The sequence below is a fragment of the Pseudophryne corroboree genome, chromosome 3 (assembly GCF_028390025.1).
Source record: "Pseudophryne corroboree isolate aPseCor3 chromosome 3, aPseCor3.hap2, whole genome shotgun sequence".
Taxonomy (NCBI): Eukaryota; Metazoa; Chordata; class Amphibia; order Anura; family Myobatrachidae; genus Pseudophryne; species Pseudophryne corroboree.
In genome coordinates this window covers 466,890,816-466,909,215 of record NC_086446.1, presented here as the reverse complement: position 1 = coordinate 466,909,215, position 18,400 = coordinate 466,890,816, and positions in this window count along the sequence as shown.

The window sequence follows — 18,400 nt, the reverse complement described above, 5'->3', positions numbered from 1 at the left end:
TCTTCTTACATAATATTTACACACATACAGGTATATGCAATTGCGATCGAATTGCCGCAAATGTCGAAAAACGGGGCATTTTCGACACCAAAAAATATTCGACAATGCAATACAGTACTTTTCGACAAAAAAACGGACTTTTCAGATTCAACTTTTTGAAATTCGACAGTTCACAAATTCGACATGTCTGCAATGGTAAAAATGCGGCTTTTCGACAAAAGTATATTCAATTGAAGAATGTCGATTCGACAACAGTGCTTTTCGACAGTAATTTCATCAATTTCATTCCGCCTCACTTTGCTGGCGGAATCTAATAAAAAAAATGTAAAACATGTTTGTTTTTTTTAGTGTTTTTTTTATTGCTAATAGCATATCTATTTATATTAGAAGGGAATAGGTACTTGGTTTGTCTATTAGGATTTACAAATATTATTTATATATTTTTTTAAATAATATATTTTTTTTTAACTGACTAAAATTGAGAGAGCATGGTTTTCAGTGGGAAGGGGTGGGAATGGGTTAAAATTCAGGAAAAAAAATGCGTGGGGTCCCCCCTCCTAAGCATAACCAGCCTCGGGCTCTTTGAGCCGGTCCTGGTTGTAAAAATACGGGGGGGAAATTGACAGGGGATCCCCCGTATTTTTAGAACCAGCACCGGGCTCTGTGTCCGGTCCTGGTGCAAAAAATACGGGGGACAAAAAGCGTAGGAGTCCCCCGTATTTTCAACACCAGCACTGGGCTCCACTAGCTGGAGAGATAATGCCACAGCCGGGGGACACTTTTATACCGGTCCCTGTGGCCGTGGCATTAAATCCCCAACTAGTCACCCCTGGCCGGGGTACCCTGGAGGAGTGGGGACCCCTTAAATCAAGGGGTTCCCCCCTCCAGCCACCCAGGGGCCAGAGGTGAAGCCCGAGGCTGTCCCCCCCCCCATCCAAGGGCTGCGGATGGGAGGCTGATAGCCTTGTGTAAAATAAAAGAATATTGTGTTTTTTGCAGAAGAACTACAAGTCCCAGCAAGCCTCCCCCGCAAGCTGGTACTTGGAGAACCACAAGTACCAGCATGCGGGGGGGAAACGGGCCCGCTGGTACCTGTAGTTCTTCTGCAAAAAAAATACCCAAAGAAAAACAGGACACGCACACCGTGAAAGTAAAACTTTATTACATACATGTCGAGACACACATACTTACCTATGTTCACACGCCGACTCTGTCCACGTCTCCAAGTAGAATCCGGGGTACCTGAAAATAAAATTATACTCGCCTAAATCCAGTGTGTCCTGTTCTTTTTTTGTAATCCACGTACTTGGCAAAAAAACAAACTGCATACCCGATCCACGAACTGAAAGGGGTCCCATGTTTACACATGGGACCCCTTTCCCCGAATGCTGAGACCCCCCCGTGACTCCTGTCACAGAGGGTCCTTTCAGCCAATCAGGGAGCGCCACGTCGTGGCACTCTCCTGATTGCCTATGCGCGTCTGAGCTGACAGACAGCGCATCGCACAGCCGCACCATTATCTTCAATGGTGGGAACTTTGCGGTCAGCGGTGAGGTTACTCGCGGTCAGCCGCTGACCGCGGGTGACCTCACCGCTGACTGCAAAGTTCCCACCATTGAACATAATGCAGCGGCTGTGCGATCCGCTGTCTGACAGCTCAGACGCACAAAGCCAATCAGGAGAGTTCCACGACGTGGCGCTCCCTGATTGGCTGAAAGGACCCTCTGTGACAGGAGTCACGGGGGGGTCTCAGCATTCGGGGAAAGGGGTCACATGTGTAAACATGGGACCCCTTTCAGTTCGTGGATCAGGTATGCGGTTTGTTTTTTTGCCAAGTACGTGGATTACAAAAAAAGAACAGGACACACTGGATTTAGGCGAGTATAATTTTATTTTCAGGTACCCCGGATTCTACTTGGAGACGTGGACAGAGTTGGCGTGTGAACATAGGTAAGTATGTGTGTGTCTCGGCATGTATGTAATAAAGTTGTACTTTCACGGTGTGCGTGTCCTGTTTTTATTTGGGTATTTTTTTGCAGAAGAACTACAGGTACCAGCGGGCCCGTTCCCCCCCGCATGCTGGTACTTGTGGTTCTCCAAGTACCAGCTTGCGGGGGAGGCTTGCTGGGACTTGTAGTTCTTCTGCAAAAAACAATATTCTTTTATTTTACACAAGGCTATCAGCCTCCCATCCGCAGCCCTTGGATGGGGTGGACAGCCTCGGGCTTCACCCCTGGCCCTTGGGTGGCTGGAGGGGGGGGACCCCTTGATTTAAGGGGTCCCCACTCCTCCAGGGTACCCCGGCCAGGGGTGACTAGTTGGGGATTTAATGCCTCGGCCGCAGGGACCGGTATAAAAGTGTCCCCCGGCTGTGGCATTATCTCTCCAGCTAGTGGAGCCCGGTGCTGGTGTTGAAAATACAGGGGACCCCTACGCTTTTTGCCCCCCATATTTTTTGCACCAGGACCGGACGCAGAGCCCGGTGCTGGTTCTAAAAATACGGGGCATCCCCAGTCAATTTTCCCCCCGTATGTTTACAACCAGGACCGGCTCAAAGAGCCCGAGGCTGGTTATGCTTAGGAGGGGGGACCCCACGCATTTTTTTTTCTGAATTTTAACCCCTTCCCACTGAAAACCATGCTCTCTCAATTTTACTCAATTAAAAAAAAATTATTTTAAAAAATATATAAATAATAGTTGTAAATCCTAATAGACAAACCAAGTACCTAATCCCTTCTAATATAAATAGGTATGCTATTAGCAATAAAAAAAACACTAAAAAAAACATGTTTTTAAAAATTTTTATTAGATTCCGCCAGCAAAGTGAGGCGGAATGAAATTGACGAAATTACTGTCGAAAAGCACTGTTGTCGAATCGACATTCTTCAATTGAATATACTTTTGTCGAAAAGCCGCATTTTTACCATTGCAGACATGTCGAATTTGTGAACTGTCGAATTTCAACAAGTCGAATCTGAAAAGTCATTTTTTTTGTCAAAGTACTGCATTGCATTGTCGAATATTTTTTTTGTGTCGAAATGCCCCGTTTTTCGACATTTGCGGCAATTTGACCGCAATTGCATATACCCCTATAGGTCAATACACATGGAGCGATATAGCTGAGCAGTTTTGACTATATAGTCAAAATCGCTCAGAAAGTTAGTGCGTATCACTCTGTGTGTACACAACCAGCGATAGCGATGCGCGTCCCCGCCAGGTCGCTATCGCTGCTAAAAAATAAGAATTTACTTACCGATAATTCTATTTCTCGTAGTCCGTAGTGGATGCTGGGGACTCCGTCAGGACCATGGGGAATAGCGGGCTCCGCAGGAGACAGGGCACATCTAAAAAAGCTTTTAGGTCACATGGTGTGTACTGGCTCCTCCCCCTATGACCCTCCTCCAAGCCTCAGTTAGGTACTGTGCCCGGACGAGCGTACACAATAAGGAAGGATCTTGAATCCCGGGTAAGACTCATACCAGCCACACCAATCACACCGTACCACTTGTGATCTGAACCCAGTTAACAGTATGATAACAAAACGAAGTAGCCTCTGAAAAGATGGCTCACAACAAGAATAACCCGATTTTTGTAACAATAACTATGTACAAGCATTGCAGACAATCCGCACTTGGGATGGGCGCCCAGCATCCACTACGGACTACGAGAAATAGAATTATCGGTAAGTAAATTCTTATTTTCTCTAACGTCCTAGTGGATGCTGGGGACTCCGTCAGGACCATGGGGATTATACCAAAGCTCCCTAACGGGCGGGAGAGTGCGGATGACTCTGCAGCACCGAATGAGAGAACTCCAGGTCATCCTTAGCCAGAGTATCAAATTTGTAAAATTTTACAAACGTGTTCTCCCCTGACCACGTAGCTGCTCGGCAAAGTTGTAATGCCGAGACCCCTCGGGCAGCCGCCCAAGATGCGCCCACTTTCCTAGTGGAGTGGGCCTTTACAGATTTAGGCTGTGGCACGCCTGCCACAGAATGTGCAAGTTGGATTGTGCTACAGATCCAACGTGCAATCGTCTGTTTAGACGCAGGAGCACCCATCTTGTTGGGTGCATACAATATAAACAGCAAGTCAGACTTTCTGACTCCAGCCGTCCTAAACTATATATATATATATATATATTTTTAGGGTCCTGACAACGTCTATTAACCTGGAGTCCTCCAAGTCCCTAGAAGCCGCAGGCACCATAATAGGTTGTTTCAGGTGAAAAACCTGACACCCCCTTAGGAAGAAAACTGGAGACGAGTCCCAGTTCTGCCCTGTCCGAATGGAAATTTAAATATGGGCTTTTGTAAGACAAAGCCGCCCATTCTGACAATCGCCTGGCCGAGGCCAGGACCAACAGCATGGTCACTGTCCATGTGAGATATTGGTCAACAGCATGTTCACTTTCCATGTGATATATTTCAAATCCACAGATTTGAGCGGTTCAAACCAATATGATTTTAAGGAATCCCAACACTATGTTGAGATCCCACGGTGCCACTAGAGGCACAAAAAGGGGTGTATATGCAATACTCCCTTGACAATCTGGACTTCAGGAACTGAAGTCAATTCTTTTCGGAAGAAATTCTACAGGGCCGAAACTTAAAACCTTAAAGAACCCCAATTTTAGGCTCAAAACACTCCTGTTTTCAGGAAGTGTAGAATTCGACCTAGTTGAATTTTCTTCGTGGGGCCTTCCTGGCCTCACCCACGCAACATATTTTCACCACATGTGGTGATGACGTTGTGCGGTCACCTCCTTCCTGGCTTTGACCAGGGTAGGTATGACCTCTTATGGAATGCCTTTTTCCTTCAGGATCCGGCATTCAACCGCCATGCCGTCAAACGCAGCCGCGGTAAGTCTTGGAATAGACATGGTACCTGCTGAAGCAAGTCCCTTCTTAGCTCCCCAGGCCCTTAGTCCTCTGTGAGCATCTCTTGAAGTTCCGGGTACCAAGTCCCTCTTGGCCAATCCGGAGTCACGAGTATAGTTCATACTCCTCTATGTCTCATAATTCTCAATACCTTGGTTATGAGAAGCAGAGGAGGGAACACATACACCGACTGTTACACCCACGGTGTTACTAGGACATCCACAGCTATCGCCTGAAGGTCTCATGACCTGGCGCAATACCTGTCCCGTTTTTTGTTCGGGCGGGACGCCATCATTTCCACCTTTGGTCTTTGCCAATGGCTCACAATCATGCGGAAAAACTTCCCTATGAAGTTCCCACTCTCCCAGGTGGAGGTCATGCCTGCTGAGGAAGTCTGCTTCCCAGTCGTCCACTCCCGGAGAGAACACTGCTGACAGTGCTATCACATGATTTTCCGCCTAGCGAAAAATCCTTGCAGTTTTTTCACTGCCCTCCAGCTTCTTGTGTCGCCCTTTCTGTTTACGTGGGCGACTGCCGTGATGTTATCCCACTGGATCAATACCGGCTGACCTTGAAGCAGAGGTCTTGCTAAGTTTAGAGCCTTATAATTTTGCTCTTAGCTCCATCTATGTGGAGAGAATTCTCCAGACTTGATCACACTTTCCTGGAAATTTTTTCCCTGTGTGACTGCTCCCCAGCCTCTCAGGCTGGCCTCCGTGGTCACCAGCATCCAATCCTGAATGCTGAATCTGTGGCCCTCTAGAAGATGAGCACTCTGTAATCACCACAGGAGAGACACCCTTGTCCTTGGATATAGGGTTATCCGCTGATGCATCTGAAGATGCGATCCGGACCATTTGTCCAGCAGATCCCACTGAAGAGTTCTTGCGTGAAATCTGCCGAATGGAATTGCTTCGTAATAAGCCACCATTTTTACCAGGACTCTTGTGCAATGATGCACTGACACTTTTCCTGGTTTTAGGAGGATCCCGATTAGCTCGGATAACTCCCTGGCTTTCTCCTCTGGGAGAAACACCTTTTTCTGGACTGTGTCCAGAATCATCCCTAGGAACAGTAGACGTGTCCTCGGAAAAGCTACGATTTTGGAATATTTAGAATCCACTCGTGCTGTCGTAGAACTATTAAAGATAGTGCTACTCCGACCTCCAACTGTTCTCTGGACCTTGCCCTTATCAGGAAAGCGTCCAAGTTTCTTTTAAGAAGAATCATCATTTCGGCCATTACCTTGGTAAAGACCCGGGGCGCCGTGGACAATCCAAACGGCAGCGTCTGAACTGATAGTGACAGTTCTATACCACGAACCTGAAGTACCCTTGGTGAGAAGGGCAAATTTGGACATGTAGGTAAATGTCCCTGATATCCAGTGACACCATCTCGTCCCCTTCTTCCTGGTTCGCTATCACTGCTCTGAGTGACTCCATCTTGATTTGAACGCTTGTATGTAAGTGTTCAAATATTTCAGATCTCACCGAGCCGTTTGGCTTCAGTACCACAATATAGTGTGGAATAATACCCCCTCCCTTGTTGTAGGAGGGGTACTTTGATTATCACCTGCTGGGAATACAGCCTGTGAATTGTTTCCAATACTGCCTCCCTGTCGGAGGTAGACGTTGGTAAAACAGACTTCCGGAACTTGTGAGGAGGAGACGTCTCGAATTTCCAATGTACACCTGGGATACTACATGTAGGATCCAGGAGTCCCCTTGCGAGTGAGCCCACTGCGTGCTGAAACTCTTGAGATGACCCCCTACCGCACCTGAGTCCGCTTGTACTGCCCCAGCGTCATGCTGCGGACTTGGCAGAAGCTGTGAAGGGCTTCTGTTCCTGGGAATGGGCTGCTTGCTGCAGTCTTCTTCCCGTTCCTCTACCCCTGGGCAGATATGACTGGCCTTTGCCCGCCTGCCCGTATGGGGACGAAAGGACTGAGACTGAAAAGACTGTGTCCTTTTCTGCTGAGATGTGACTCGGGGAACAAAAGGTGGATTTTTCAGCTGTTGCCATGGCCACCAGGTCCGATGGACCGCCCCTTTATACGGCAATACTTCCATGTGCCGTCTGGAATCTGCCTCACCTGACCACTGTCGTGTCTTCGTCTGGCAGATATGGACACATTTACTCTTGATGCCAGAATGCAAATATCCCTCTGCGCATCACGCATATATAGAAATGCATCCTTAAAATGCTCTATAGACAATAAAATCTTGTCCCTGTAAAGGGTATCAAAATTTTCAGTCAGGAAATCCGACCAAGCCCCCTCAGCGCTGCACATCCAGTCTGAGGCGATTGCTGGTCGTAGTATAACACCAGTATGTGTGTATATACTTCTTAGGCTATTTTTCAGCTTCCTATCAGCTGGCTCCTTGAGGGCGGCCGTATCTGGAGACGGTAACGCCACTTGTTTTATAAGCGTGTGAGCGCCTTATCCACCCTAAGGTGTGTTTCCCAACTCGCCCTTACTTCTGGCGGGAAAGGGTATACCGCCCATAACTTTCTATCGGAGGAACCCCACGTATCATCACACACTTCATTTAATTTATCTGATTCAGGCAAAACTACAAGTAGTTTATTCACACCCTACAAAATACCCTTATTTGTGGTACTTGTAGTATCAGAAATATGTAACACCTCCTTCATGCCCTTAACATGTAACGTGTGGCCCTAAAGGAAAATACGTTTGTTTCTTCACCGTCGACACTGGAGTCAGTGTCCGTGAGGTAAATGGGCGTTTTTACAAGCCCCTGACGGTGTCTGAGACGCCTGGACAGGTACTAATTTGTTTGCCGGTCGTCTCATGTCGTCAACCGGCTCGCAGCGTGTTGACATGATCACGTACTTCCACAAGTAAGCCATCCATTCCGGTGTCGACTCCCTAGAGAGTGACATCACCATTACAGGCAATTTGCTCCGCCTCCTCACCAACATTTTCCTCATACATGTCGACACACACGTACCGACATACAGCACCCACACAGGGAATGCTCTGATAGAGGACAGGACCCACTAGCCCTTTGGGGAGACAGAGGGAGAGTTTGCCAGCACACACCAAAATGCTATAATTATACAGGGACAACCTTTATAAAAGTGTTCCTCCCTTATAGCATTTAATATATATTTATATCGCCAAATCAGTGCCCCCCCTCTCTGTTTTAACCCTGTTTCTGTAGTGCAGTGCAGGGGAGAGCATGGGAGCCTTCCCCTCAGCCTTTCTGTGAGGGAAAATGGCGCTGTGTGCTGAGGAGAATAAGCTCCGCCCCCTTTTCGGCGGGCTTTTTCTCCCGGTTTTTAAGAACTGGCCTGGGTTAAAATACATACATATAGCCTTAATGGCTATATGTGATGTATTTATTTTGCCAATAAGGTACTTATATTGCTGCCCAGGGCGCCCCCAGCAGCGCCCTGCACCCTCCGTGACTAGGTCAGTGAGCCGTGTGACAACAATGGCGCACAGCTGCAGTGCTGTGCGCTACCTTCATGAAGACTGTGAAGTCTTCTGCCGCCTGTTTCCGGACCTCCGTTCTGCCGTCTTCTTCAGCGTCTGTAAGGGGGATCGGCGGCGCGGCTCCGGGACGAACCCCAGGCTGACCTGTGTTCCGACTCCCTCTGGAGCTCAGTGTCCAGTAGCCTAAGATCCCAATCCATCCTGCACGCAGGTGAGTTGGAGATCTCTCCCCTAAGTCCCTCGTTGCAGTGATCCTGTTGCCAGCAGGAATCACTGAATGAAACCTAAAAAAAAACTTTTCTAAACAGCTCTTTAAGAGAGCCACCTAGATTGCACCCTTCTCGGACGGGCACAAAAACCTAACTGAGGCTTGGAGGAGGGTCATAGGGGGAGGAGCCAGTACACACCATGTGACCTAAAAGCTTTTTTAGATGTGCCCTGTCTCCTGCGGAGCCCGCTATTCCCCATGGTCCTGACGGAGTCCCCAGCATCCACTAGGACGTTAGAGAAATAGACTGTGCAGGCAAGTCAATTTTGGCTAGGTCGCTGGAAAAGAAAAAGCATCCCCTTGCTTAAATGAGTTAGCCAAAATCGCCCATAGCCAAAATCGCTGGTAAAGCTAATCAAAATCTCCTACTGCCAGTTCAAGGGAAAACGCTCAGTCAAAATCTGTCATAGGTAAAATCTCGGGATCCGGTCTGAAGATTGACAATGTTTAGGTCGACCACTATAGGTCGACAGTCACTAGGTTGACAGGGTTGGAAGGTCAACAGGGTTTCTAGGTCGACATGTGCTAGGTCGCCTGGCCAAAAGGTCGACATGAGTTTTTCAAAAAACAATTATTTATTTTTTTACCTTTTCATACTTAACGATCCACGTGGACTACGATTGGAACGATGTCATGCGAGGGGACACGGTGCACTAATTCGGCTTCCCGGTCACTGTACACAGAAAACGACACACACAAAAAAAAAAACACATATTTTCTTTATATGTACACTTTAGTTTCTTTTTACTTTATATATAGTTTTACTTTACTTTATATTCTGGCAACAGATTTATACTATATGTAATGTCCTTCAGAAACAAAACAATTTACCTTTTCTTTCTGTAATTTGTACTTTTGGATTCAATAAAAATAGTGTGAAAAAATAATTTGTTAGTATCATTAGTATCTGCAGCGCAGGATCCCATCACCTGCTCGGTAAGTATACTAACACTAATCCCTTATCCATCCCCCTCCACGCAGCCTGATACTAACCCAGCAAGGCATACTTATGATTGAGGTGCTGGCAGTCTAGAACTAATTGTTTGATACTTCTCACCCAAAGGCTTCATATATCTCGTCCAGAATGAGAAACTGAATCTGAGGTGCTAGGCTATGGAATAGTCATTCTCGGTTAAGTCTTCCTGTACATGTGACATTTGCTCTCCATACAATTTGTAAAAGCTAGAAAGTTTGAAATGGTGGCTGGCTACATTTTACTGCATGTATTGATACATGATTAGGGACAGGTGAGCACAGAGCCGGCCATAGGCATAGGCAAACTAGGCAATTGCCTATGGCATTTGATATGCCTAGGGGCATCATCAGCTTCTGCTGATTAAAATGATATGCGGCATGCCTATATTCTGTATGTAGCATTTCATATGCAGATACAGCCACAGTCTCACACAGTATATTGGCATGCTGCATATCCGTTTAATCAGCAGAAGCTGCTTGTGCATCCTAGTCACATAGCAATGCAAATAAGATGCATTTTCATTAAAAAAAAGGTGTGCCCGACGTTAGCATTGATGCAAGATTTGTGAGGACACATCTATATCCAATCAGAGGCAGAGGTCACAGTGTTAGTGGAAGTGTGAGTGCTGTATGCATGTGAGTGGGTTGGTTGTGCAGTAGTGTTCAGAATATGTGTAAGGAGCATTATGTGTGTCATGTAAAAATGCATTAATAATGTGCAACATATGTGTAAAGGGCCACTATGTGTGTCATTATGTATAAGGGCATTAATAATGTGCGGCATATGTGTAACAGGGTACTACTGTATGTGTGTCATTATGTGCATAGGGGCACTAATAATGTGCAGCAAATGTGTAGGGGGCACTATGTGTGTCATTATGTGTATAAGGGCATTAATAATGTGCGGCATATGTGTAAGGGACATTATGTGTAAAAGGGCATTAATAAAGGTTGTCATAATGTGTAAGGTGCATTATGTTTATAAGGACATTAATGTGTCTCATATGTGTAAGGGGCATTACTGTGTGGAATTGTGTATAAATGCATTACTAATGTGTGGCATTATGTGTATAAGGTGCTCTACTATGTGGCGTTGCAAATAGAAAGGGCACTACTGTGTCGTCTAATGTGAATAAAGAGCAATAAGGTGTGGTGTAATGGGAATAAGGAGCAATTCAGTGTGATGTAATGTGAATAAGGGGCTCTACTGTGAGGAGTAACGTTTATAAGGTAAAGTGATACTACTGTGGGATGTAATATGAATTATGGACACTATCGCAAGATAAAATGTGAATAAAGTTGCAGTACTGTGTGGCATAATTGGAATTGGGGTTACTATTGTGTGGCCATGCCCCTTCCCAGCAAGAAGATGCCCCTTTTTGGGCTGTGCGTCAAATGTGCGAACTGTTCCTATTTAAAATATAGGGGGTACAAGGACTGCTATGGGTGATGGTGCTGGGAAAGAAGTGCAAGGTCAGAGGCAGAACCAGCGGTGGTGCTAGGGGGCACCAGCCAAAATCTTGCCTAGGGCATCATATTGGTTAGGGCCGGCTCTGGGTGAGCAGAAGGGGGGGTATTTTTCTGCCCATACAGTGCTTTCTCCTGTAGGTTACTGAGATGATAGTATAGTTTTTTTTAATAGAAGGGTCCCTTTAACTACACCATTATTCACACCACTGCACAAGTTTGAAAAGTGGGGACCAAGCATTTGACCTATCATGGTCCTCTGCCAAATCATGGTGCTTACAACTCACCTGAAAGACCTACAAATGTTTATCAATATCCACAACACTGTTCTCAGGTTTGGTAAAATGCAAGCATCCTAGGTACAGCAGATGGTAACTGCGCACTGGGTGCTGCAGGCCATGGCACTCACAGGCCTAACTTTTGGGAAGTTCTTGTGAACGTTTCACCTCTGGCATGTGCTGTTTATCCACACTTGTTGGTGCCATTTTCATCTTACCACGTGGTGCTGAATAGACTGTCAATGACACTTGATTAGCACAGGATCTCAAGGTCCACACTGGAAATTCTGCTACAGCTGGATATGTTCTATAGTTACTCCTCTCCTGTGTAAATCAGCTCTCTGAAACTGGTCTGCAGACTATCCTGCAGCTTGCCACCCTTTAATCTATGACGTGACAAGATGACCATACTTTGCCCTCTCATTTTTGGGTGTACAGATTGCGGTTTCACTTGCCATTGTAAATCTCCATCTCTTGACCACTCCATGGCACCTGCACCTGCACATTACACATCGACTTAAGTGTCACCTGAGCACCAGTGTGGTTGTATGGAACCCTATACAACCAGTGTGGTTGCTGGAACCACCCAGAGGTCTGATGCCTTCTCCAAGCCAAATATGAATCCAGATCTTAAGGCAGTAATTCTGCAACTTTTGAGAATTCTTTAAAATCCGCTGCAGAGCTTTGTCTTCTAGACTCCTTTTCAAATTTCGCTAACTCCACCAAAGTAAGTACATATATTATTTTTTTTAAGTTTACCTGCAATGGGCTCACTAATTAAAAGATATCTATCAGCATGTGTGGGGCAGCACGGACAGTGTAACAATTAGCATTAGTGCCTCACAGCATTGAGGTCATGGGTTTCCCACCTTGGCCCTGGCGTGAATGTGTGTGAGTGTACAATCTCTGTAAAGCGCTATGAAATGTGTGTACTATATAAATAACTGGTAATAAATAATAAATGTGTAGGGTTTGGAGAGAAAAAACTTGGCCACAGCCTATAACCGAGTCAGCCATTGAACAAAGGGCACATTTACTATAATCAAGAGAAACTGAAATATGTTGCAGGAATTACACTAATTACTTAATACCTACCGGTAAATCCTTTTCTCCTAGTCCGTAAAGGATGCTGGGGACTCCAAAAGGACCATGGGGTATAGACTGGATCCGCAGGAGACATGGGCACACTAAAAGACTTTGACTGGGTGTGAACTGGCTCCTCCCTCTATGCCCCTCCTCCAGACCTCAGTTATAGGAACTGTGCCCAGGGAGACGGACATTTCGAGGAAAAGGATTTTTGTTAAACAAAGGGTGAGATACATACCAGCTCACACCACAACACACCGTACAACTGGATTACCAAGAAAACCAGATAACAGTATGAACGAAAAAAAAGCAACAAGCTGAACATGACCGATACACAACCTTCGTGTAACCGAAACCAACAAGTAACAATACAACCGCAAGTAACAGTACGCACTGGGATGGGCGCCCAGCATCCTCTGCGGACTAGGAGAAAAGGATTTACCGGTAGGTATTAAAATCCTATTTTCTCTTACGTCCTAGAGGATGCTGGGGACTCAAAAAGGACCATGGGGTCTATACCAAAGCTCCAGACCGGGCGGGAGAGTGCGGACGACTCTGCAGCACCGATTGAGCAAACATGAGGTCCTCATCAGCCAGGGTATCAAACTTGTAGAATTTAGCAAAAGTGTATGAACCCGACCACGTAGCTGCTCAGCAAAGATGAAGTGCCGAGACCCCTCGGGCAGCCGCCCAAGATGTGCCCACCTTCCTGATAGAATGGGCCTTCACCGACTTCGGCAACGGCAATCCAGCCGTAGAATAAGCGTGCTGAATTGTATTACAAATCCAGCGCGCAATAGTCTGCTTGGAAGCAGGATTCCCAACCATATTGGAAGCATACAGGACAAACAGAGCCTCTGTTTTCCTCACAAGAGCCGTTCTGGCAACATAAATCTTCAACGCTCTTACCACATTGAGAGATTTTGGCACCGCCACGGCATCCGTAGCCACTGGTACCACAATAGGTTGGTTTATGTGAAACGAAGAAACCACCTTCGGCAGAAATTGTTGACGAGTCCTCAATTCCGCTCTATCCACATGGAAAATCAAATATGGGCTCTTGTGAGACAAAGCCGTCAATTCCGACACCCGTCTGGCGGACGCCAAGGCCAAAAGCATGACCACTTTCCAAGTGAGAAATTTCAACTCAACCTTTCGCAAAGGTTCAAACCAGTGAGACATAAGAAATTGTAACACCACGTCAAGATCCCACAGTGCCACGGGTGGCACAAATAGAGGATGGATATGCAGCACTCCCTTCACGAAAATCTGAACTTCAGGAAGGGCGGACAATTCTTTTTGAAAGAAAATAGATAAAGCCAAAATCTGCACTTTGATGGAACCTAATTTTAGGCCTGCATCCACACCTGCCTGCAATAAATGGAGGAAACTACCCAGCTAAAACTCCTCCACAGGAGCTTTCCTGGCTTCACACCACGACACATATTTTCTCCAAATACGGTGATAATGCTTCGCCGTGACCTCCTTTCTAGCCTTAAGGCGAGTGGGGATGACTTCCCCGGGAATACCCTTTCGAGCTAGAATTTGGCGTTCAACCTCCACGCCGTCAAACGCAGCCGCGGTAAGTCCTGAAATACGCATGGCCCTTGCAGTAACAGGTCCTCTCTGAGAGGAAGCGGCCAAGAATCTTCTATGAGCAATTCCTGAAGATCCGGATACCAGGCCCTCCGTGGCCAATCTGGAACGACGAGTACTGCCGGAACTCTTGTTCGTCTTATGATCCTCAACACTTTCGGAATGAGAGGAAGAGGAGGGAACACATATACCGACTGAAACACCCACGGAGTTACCAGGGCGTCCACCGCACTGGCTTGGGGGTCCCTTGACCTGGAACAGTACCTCGGAAGCTTCTTGTTGAGGCGGGACGCCATCATGTCTATTTGAGGAATTCCCCAACGCCTTGTCACTTCTGCAAATACCTCTTGATGAAGAGCCCACACTCCCGGATGGAGATCGTGTCTGCTGAGGAAGTCTGCTTCCCAGTTGTCCACGCCTGGAAGGAAAACTGCTGACAGAGCGCTCACATGCTTTTCCGCCCAACGGAGAACTCTTGTGGCCTCCGCCATTGCCGCTCTGCTCCTTGTTCTGCCCTGACGGTTTACGTACGCTACCACTGTTACGTTGTCCGACTGAATCAGGACGGGTAGACCTCGAAGAAAGTGTTCCGCTTGCAGATGGCCGTTGTAAATGGCTCTTAACTCCAGAATGTTTATGTGGAGCCAAGTTTCCTGGCTTGACCATTTCCCCCGGAAACTTCTTCCTAGCGTGACTGCTCCCCAGCCTCGGAGACTTGCATCCGTGCTCAGCAGGACCCAATCCTGGATTCCGAACCTGCGTCCATCTAGAAGGTGAGAACTTTGCAGCCACCACAGGAGAGAAATTCTGGTCCTGGAAGATTGACTTATTTTCCGGTGCAAGTGCAGGTGAGACCCGGACCATTTGTCCAGCAGGTCCCACTGAAACACCCTTGCATGAAACCTGCCAAACGGAATGGCTTCGTAAGCCGCATCCATCTTCCCTAGCACTCGAGTGCATTGATGAATCGACACTCTTGCCGGTTTCAGAATCTCCTTGACCATGCATTGGATTTCTAGAGCCTTTTCCTCTGGAAGAAACACTCTTTGCAGTTCCGTGTTCAGGATCATGCCCAAGAAAGGCAGCCGAGTTGTCGGAATCAACTGAGATTTTGGCAAATTTAGAATCCAACCATGATGTTGCAGAACCGTCAGGGAGAGTTCCACATTTCTAGATCGTCCAAGTACGGGATAATTGTGACACCTTGCTTGTGTAGGAGCACCATCATTTCCGCCATCACTTTGGGCTTTCCACAGCCCTGAGGGTCTTCACCAAACAGCAACGTCTGAAATTGGTAATGACAATCCTGCACCGCAAATCTCAGGAACGCTTGATGTGGAGGATATATCGGGACATGCAAGTAGGCATCTTTTATGTCTACTGACGCCAGAAAATCCCCCCCTTCTAGACTGTAGATCACTGCCCGAAGAGATTCCATTTTGAACTTGAAAGATTTCAAATACAGATTGAGGGATTTTAGGTTCAGGATCGGTCTGACCGAGCCATCCGGCGTTGGTACGACAAAGAGGCTTGAATAAAAACCCTTCTCCCCGTTGGCACGGGGGTACCGGGACAATGACGCACTGTTGACACAGCTTTTGTATTGCCGCACTCACTATTTCCCTTTCTGGGACAGAAACTGGCAAGGCTGATTTGAAAAATCAGTGTGGGGGGCAGGTCCTGAAACTCCAGTTTGTATCCTTGGGACACTATGTCTAACACCCAAAGATCTAGGCCCGAGTGGACCAAGACCTGACTGAAGAGTCTGAGACGCGCCCCCACCGGCACGGACTCCCGTAAGTGAGCCCCAGCGTCATGCGGTGGACTTGGCAGAGGCCGGCGAGGACTTTTGGTCCTGGGAGCCTGACGCAGCAGGCGCCCTTTTTCCTCTTCCTCTACCTTTTGAAGCAAGGAAGGACGAGCCTCTTCCTTTTTTTGTATCTATTAGGCCGAAAGGAATGCATCTGATAATGGGGTGCCTTTTTCTGTTGTGCTGGAACATAAGGAAAAAAAGATTACTTACCCGCTGTAGCGGTAGACACCAGGTCAGCGCGGCCGTCCCCAAACAAGACATTACTTTTGTAAGGGAGTGCTTCCATAGCTTTCTTGGAGTCGGCATCAGCATTCCATTGATGAATCCACAGCGCTCTCCTGGCCGAGACAGCCATGGCATTGGCCCTTGATCCCAAGAGGCCAATATCCCTCGCCGCATCCTTTAGGTAAGCTGCAGCATCCCTGATATAACCAAGAGTCAAAAGAATGTTATCCCTATCCAGGGTATCCATATCGGATGCCAAATTATCAGCCCACTTAGCAATAGCACTACTCACCCAAGCCGACGCCACGGTAGGTCTGAGGAGTGCACCCGTAGTGACATAAATAGCTTTTAATGTCGTTTCCTGCTTACGATCCGCAGGATCCTTGAGGGCAGCAGTGTCGGGAGACGAAAGTGCCACCTTCTTGGACAGCCGGGAGAGGGCCTTGTCCACATTGGGAGATGACGCCCACTTTTCCCTGTTGACAGAGGGGAAAGGATATGCCATAAAAATTCTCTTGGGAACCTGCCACCTTTTGTCAGGCGATTCCCAAGCTTTTTCACAAAGAGCATTCAGTTCATGAGAGGGGGGAAACGTCACCTCAGGATTTTCTGCTGCGGGGTACACTGGGCTCCACAAGGATAGACATAGGGGTGTAGAGTAGGATCTTGATCCGAGGTACCAACAGGCTGAAAAGCTTTGACTGTTCCCATATGCATAGCGCCGTCGCCTCTATAACCCCGCCTCCCTGCACAGGAGCTCAGTTTTGTAGTTGGTGCCGCAGATAGCAGGCACATAACAGAGGGGCTGCTCCAGGCAGCCCTAAGAAAAGCTTTTTTGAAGAAAAAGTGAAGACTACAAGGGCAGCAGCGGTGTGTAAATGTCAGAGACATTCAGTGCTGCAGCTCCAGCTCTCCCCAGCGGCGCTGTACACTCCCGAGCCCTGGTTGGCGGGTAACTACAGCAGGAGGCTCCGGTTTTCTTCATGGTCAGGCACACACGACGGGGGCTCTCCGGGATTGCGTGGCCGCGCTTCGGGAGGTGGTGAGTGGGTCCCGCTTGCAGGACCCGTACTTTATTGCGATCCGGCACGGTCAGTGGGAGGCGTGCTGGACACTGTGGCAGTACAGGCGATCCCACTAGATCACCAGGGCATGGGTGAAGGTCAGGTTTTCTCTCTAAACCATTTTAATAGTAGCCCACAGTACCCGGTGGTTTTGCCAGCAGGGGGATAAGGCTTAGACCTGAAGCCCCTCTCCCAGCCCCAGGGCGCCATTTCCCGCAAATGTTCCCGCCCTGGAGCTGAATATCTGTCTCTCCCTCACTCCCTGTCAGTGTCTGGACGCCATTTCTCTCAGCTACACTGTTCCTGGGACTGCTTGGGCAAATCCTCCTGTGTAAAGCCGCCTGGTTGTCAGTGCTGTGACGTTACATGACACTTAAGTATTCTACCTGCCTTTTAGACAGTGTTAGTTAAGAAAGAGTGCATTTAGTCAGGGTTTTCTAGTACAATTACCTGTGATATACATCCAGTTCTTACTGTGCAGTGTTATATCTATTGACTACATAGCTATATATAAGCTAGTCCAGTGCAGTATTATTGTTAGTAATAACCTCTGCATTGTACAAACTGTGACTATCTGTGTGTGCCTTACCTCGCTGAGTGGTGTCCATTTCGTGTCTTTAACTCAACTTGCTATCCCTATATTCTATAACCTGAGGGGGCTTGGTGCGTCAGGTTTTATATTTATATAGGATTTTCACAAAGATATACTTTAATACGTATTTTTCTCTGTGATTTAGTCACCATATCTCTCCTTTATCTCTGCTAGTGCTGACTACACTGCGCAGGGGTTTGGGTAAGAGGTATTGTGCTGCTGCCAATTGTACGGTGCTACCTGATACTGCAAGTTATATCATGTCTGCTTCTGAGGGTAACGGTTCTGGGGCTGAACACACTGCCGGTGTTGCTGAAGACACAGATCTCTATGAGGAGAATATAGCAGCTGTGGGCTCTGGTTCTGGGGGCTCCTTGCCCCCCCAGTGGGACTGTGGCAACGGAGGTACATAATGACCCACCGTGGGCCGCTTTTTCCATGCAACGCTAGTTAATAAACTAACACCCCCTATGGGACACCCTATGCCGATGTAACCGTATGTGGTCCCTGCAGCTAACCCGCCGTGGGCGGATGATTTATCTGCTCAATTGAAGAAGTTGTACCAGTTGCTAACTACTAAAAAGTCTGACCCTCGCTCGCCCAAGGGGTCCTCTAAGCGAGCTCTTATCTCCTCACAATCCACTGCTGTCACTGACACCTCGTCTGATGAAGACGGCACTTACACTGACCCCACAGA